The 5,619-nt window shown below is 45.7% G+C and overlaps 1 pseudogene; it reads right to left on the reverse strand.

Annotated features, from left to right (window-relative positions):
- Positions 1 to 5,221: 5,221 nt before the first annotated feature.
- Positions 5,222 to 5,619, reverse strand: LOC138079733 (mth938 domain-containing protein pseudogene; annotated as a pseudogene).

Genomic DNA, 5,619 nt, shown 5'->3' on the forward strand with positions numbered 1-5,619 from the left:
CCCACCAGGCTCCTCTGTCCATGGGATTCTCCAGGCAAGAATGCATTCCCTTCTCCAGAGGACATTCCTGACCCAGGGAAGGTCTCCTGCACTGCAGGTGAATTCTTTACCGACAGAGCCACCTGATCTCAACTACCTGAAATCAATTGTTCTAGCCTTCCCTGGACTGCTCCACAGTCATCTCTCTCTTTCTTTTTGTGGAAGAAAGTGCAACAGTGAAGTTTCATGGAAACTCCTATTTCCTCTCTGATTCTCTCTCCTCTCACTGTTCAGCCTTTAGGCTGTTCACCAAACCCCTCACTTTCTCCACCCACTATGCCCGTTTCTCTTTCTCCTGGTACTTTAAGTTCTTTCTGTTAGTTTTCTATATCTTATAGTACAATATATAATAATAATCATCTCCATCAAACAGTGTCTGGAGAGAACGCTGGCTTGAGCTGCTGGACCTCAGTCACCAGGGATCAGCCCCTCTGGAGCCTGCCTGAGACGCGCAGGTGCCCCTCAGGGTCTGCACATGGGCTCCCCCTGCAGGATGCCCAGGGCTCTGCGTTTGGTAGGGACACAGCCTGACGGTAATTGTTGGTAACCCAGTCTTCCTTCATCACTTCCCTTCTGAGAGTCGGAGCCTTGTGATTGGCAGGCGAGTCAGCATCAAGTCAGAAGAGGCAAAGGAGATGCAGACTTGGGAAATACTTGGCAGCTGCCAGTGCCCTGAGGCACCAGTTCCCCTTCTAACCCCGTACCCTTCAATATCCGCTCCCCACACCATGAGTCTGACTTTCTCCAGAGATGGAATTGAAAAGACAGGCTCAGGAACTCAACAGGGTAAAATCCTTTGGGGGTTATTGTCACTGTTAAGAAAGCTGGGTTTGAAAAGAGAATTCTCCTCTTTTCTCAGGAGAGAACAAGGAATTTATTTTAAACCAACAGGCAAAACTATCAGTCAAACTAACATAATTGCCCAAATGTACTAATCTTAGTAACTCAGAAAAAATAAGTCTGCTGGATCGGTAATAAAGAATGCTGATTTGACCTCTGGTATTTTCTTTTCTTTTTACATTGTGAGAAAATATGCACCACTTAACCGCGTTTAAGTGCACAGTTCCATGGCTTCAAGTACATTCACAGTGCGGTATGGCCATCATCACTATTCATTTCCAGAATTTTTCATCATCCCAAATTCTGTACCTGTTAAACAACAACTCTCCTTTCCTCATCCCCTCTAAACTTGGACCTTAATGTTACTTTCTGTTTCTATTGATTCTAGGTACCATGTGTGAGTGGGATCATGTAATATTTTTTCTTTTGTGTATGACTTATCTCACTTGGCATGGTGTCTTTGAAAAGCAAGTTCTTAGGCATGCTTCCCTTCTGTTTATTATCCTGTCTCAAAAAAATTAAAGCTACTTTTGGAGCTATTGGTGGAGCCCTGGGTAAGAACAGAAGTGGAGTCCTGGGCAATAATGGAGATGTCAGTCCATTTGCCTGTGAGGATGAAGTGTTGAAGCAAAGGAAGTCTGTAAGAGTAGATTCCCTTTGAGTTTCAAGTTCACATGTCTTGAGTACTGGGAGAGCTCCAGATGAGAGAGAAAACAAGGCGAGATAATGTCATCAGCCAGCCCACAGAGATACCACGCAGTTCAAATAGGAAAACAACAGGGACATACCTGGCGGTCCAGAGGTTAACACTTAGTGCTTCCGACGCAGGGGGCACAAGTTTGATCCTTGGTCAGGACACTAAGATCCCACATGCTCCCAGCTGTGGCCACAAAAACAGAAGACAGGAACAACAACAACAAGCTGATTTTAAAAAAAAAAACAAAAACAAAACAGGAAAACAACAGCTTGTCTCTCTCCTCCAAATGCTGGGCTTTCTCTGTTCTGGAGGGTGAAAGTGCAAGTCACTCAGTCGTGTACACTCTTTGGAACCCCATGGACTAAACAGTCCATGGAATCCTCCAGGCCAGAATACTGGTGTGGGTAACTTTTCCCTTCTCCAGGGGATCTTCTCAACCCAGGGATCGAACCCAGGTCTTCCGCATTGCAGGCAGATTCTTTACCAGCTGAGTTACTGAATCCTCTGAACTCCAGTCTGCTTGGAATGTAGATAGGGTCAAAATAGCAAAATTATGATGCCCAAATGAGTCCTGCCTCCTAGTTTCTACATTCTTGCTCTCCTAACCCACTCTCATCTTTCAGCAACTAATGGAGGAGGAGATGAAAGGGGAAAGCTTGAAGTAGAAGGAAGCAGTACCCTTGGTAGGCACTCCAGAGCAAATGCCCAGCAAGGCAATAACCCTCCTCGCTCTCACCAGGTGCCATTTCTCCTTATGCTCTCCCTGCAAGTTCTTCCTATGGCCCACTTCATGGGGCCAGCACTTTGTGCTGCCTGTCATATTCTCATCCACGTGTTTAGATCTCCTTTGAGGTTCATCCTCCCCAAGGTAAAGAGAAGATCAGGAGCTAGGCAGAACCCATAGGTAAACGAATCCCCAAGTTAAGTGAATACTTTCTACAAACAACTTGACCATTGTATGGTATCCTGATATGTGAGCTGGGTACAGAAAGAGGCTGTGGGCCAGGTCCTAGGAATAGCCTGCCAGCAAGGCCTCAACTGGGCAGCCAGAGGGCAGTGTTTGGCTACCTAGTACCTGATAGGGAAGCATCCCTAATATGGGGCAAAGGCTCATAAAATGGGGCTGAAGCTGGCACCAGCAGGCAATATTAAAAGCAAATCACTCCCAGGCCCTAGAATACACACGCCACCACTAGGGAACCTGCATGCCACAACTAGAGAAAGCCTGAGGGCCGCAATGAAGACCCAGCACAGCCAAAATAAAAAATAATAATAAGTTTTTAAAAACCACTTCCAGGCCTCCTAAACCTCTCAGATATATTCAGCTCTGTCTTAACCCCAGGAGCTTAAAGGAGACTCCCTCTAATCACTACTTTCTAGGAACAGAAATTTTCTTGGGAGAGAAAAGACAATCAAGTTGGATAAAAGAGAAAAAAAATTGCCCAAGGTGCTAGATAACAGTTTCTGCAGGAGAAACACAGAAAATTGTTACAGTGGCTTGAAACAGTGACTCATCTAGCCCAGGATTTTGTTTCTAGGACTGAAAAAAACAAGGATTCTTTGATGGAGAAAATAAAAGCTGAGTGAGCAAAAGACCTTGTAAAGTAAGAAAAAAAGAGTGATAAGGTGAATATTAGTAAATGTTACTAAAAGGATGTCTTTGACAATGACCTTAGCCTTTTTGTGAGGTGGGATGGACTTTAAGAGGCTTCCTAAAGCATGCTTCATGAATAGATTGACAGAAGGACTGAGTTCTTGAATTTAGGACTCAATTGACCTGGGTGAGAAGGCAATGGCACCCCACTCCAGTACTCTTGCCTGGAAAATCCCATGGATGGAGGAGCCTGGTAGGCTGCAGTCCATGGGGTCGCTGAGAGTTGGACACGACTCAGTGACTTCACTTTCACTTTTCACTTTCATGCAATGGAGAAGGAAATGGCAACCCACTCCAGTGTTCTTGCCTGGAGAATCCCAGGGACGGGGGAGCCTGGTGGGCTACCGTCTATGGGGTCGCACAGAGTTGGACACGACTGAAGCGACTTAGCAGCAGCAGCAGCATACCTGGGTTGAGACTTTCCTGTGTGTCAGTGGTTCAGTGTCTGATTCTTTGTGATCCCATGGACTGTAACCCACCAGGCTCCTGTATCCATGGGGATTCTCCAGGCAAGAATACTGGAGTGGGTTGCCATGCCCTCCTCCAGGGGATCTTCCCAGCCCAGGGATCCAATCTGCACCTCTTACATCTCCTGCATTGGCAGGCAGGTTCTTTACCCACTCAGCCACCTGGGAAGCCATGATGCCAATGCAGAGGGTGTGGTCTGCGAACTAAGATCTCACACAACACATGCCCCGCCCCTGCCCCGACAGAAAAAAAAAGACCTAGGTTGGAATCATACCCTCTGAGCTTCAGTTTTATTGCTTTCACAGTGGAAACATTTCCCCCATGGGAGATTATTAGGGCAATTTCATGAGATAATATGATAGTATATAAAAATATCTAGTACTATGCCATACCATCTTAAAGACTGAATAAAAAGTAGTGTTTATAATTTACTTAAGCACCAATAGAAGGGAAAATGGGGCTACTTAGTTACAAAAAATGATGAGCACGTGGCTATGCAGGCGTTCTGAAGTGATGTGCAATAAAACCAGGCCTGAGCAAAAGCTCAAATAGCAAAGAATCTTTTGCTGTTTTTCTGGGCTGTTGGTTTATGATCACACAGAACTCTCTCCTATTTATTCTTTCTCACCCAGATGAATTCTGGCCTGGAGGCTAGAAAGACATAACTGTCAATCATGCTGTTGCCCAAGAGAAGCAATACGCTGTCTTTCCAGGGTACACCTTGGGTGTGTTGGCCAGTAGACAGGGCCCGTGGGACCAAGTCCTGCAGAGCAGCTGCACCACTATTACCTGAATAAGTGATCACAGCTGCACTTCTGGGCAATCTTCCATAGTATTCTGCAACCAGCACCAGCTATGTGGTATGGACCCTTAGAAAGGCGCCCCCCAACCCACCTGTGAATGAGGCTGGGGGTGGGATGGCCTCTGTAAGGCTGCCTTCTTGGGAAACGTTCATGAGTACCACTTATCTCCTAACCAGTTACAGTCTTTTATAAGCATTTATTATGCTCTGATGCCATGTTCTGACTCCTTTCCTTTCTTTTGCATTTCCTGGCCCTAAAAAGGTTCTTCTTAAAAATATATGCATTTATATACATGTACATATATTTGGCTATGCCGGGTCCTAGTTGTGGCATGCAGGATCGTCAGCTGCAGCATGAGGGATCTAGTTCCCTGATCAGGGATGGAACCCGTGTCCTCTGCATCGGGAGCGAGGAGTCCCAGCCACTGGACCCCCAGGAAAGTTTTTATACTGATAGGAGATGGAGGTTGAAAGTCTTAAGGAAAACAATGCATAGGGTGGAATTTTTGTATTAAGGATGGGGTGGGGTTTTTTTTTTTAATCATTGTTTAAGGTTTTATTTTCTTTCTTTCTTTCTTTTTTTTTTTTTTGGCTGTGCTGCAGGGCTTGTGGGATCTTAGTTCCCCAACCAGGGATTGAATCTAGTTTATTACAGTGAAAAGTGCCAAGTCCTAACCACTGGACCACCAGGGAGCTCCTAATTTACTCTCTTAAGGGTCCTTCAGCAGGTGGAATGGAAGATCCCTGGCACCTTGGGTAACCAAGGCGTTATCCTGCTTCACTGCTTATTCTGTCTAGAGGGCCTGCACATCAGTGCCTTGTCTCCCGAGTTGTCTCTACAGTTGATGGAGTACCTTCAAGTCCTCACGTCACGTATTCCTCAATCAATCACAAGGGTCTGCACTCCTGTCTCCACAACTTTCTCATTTGTGGGCTGCACACCAGGAGAATACTTGGTTTCTGTCTCTCTCCAACCTCAGGACCAACTTCCCCTAGCCACACTTTGGAGCCCTTGTAGATTTTAGTAGAATCTCATATTTTCATTTGCCCCCATGAGAGAGAAGCAATTTCAGGGGAATAAATAAGGAACTTAACTGAACTCCAGCATCCTCTGTCCAT

Source organism: Capricornis sumatraensis, chromosome 5 (assembly GCF_032405125.1).
Source record: "Capricornis sumatraensis isolate serow.1 chromosome 5, serow.2, whole genome shotgun sequence".
Taxonomy (NCBI): Eukaryota; Metazoa; Chordata; class Mammalia; order Artiodactyla; family Bovidae; genus Capricornis; species Capricornis sumatraensis.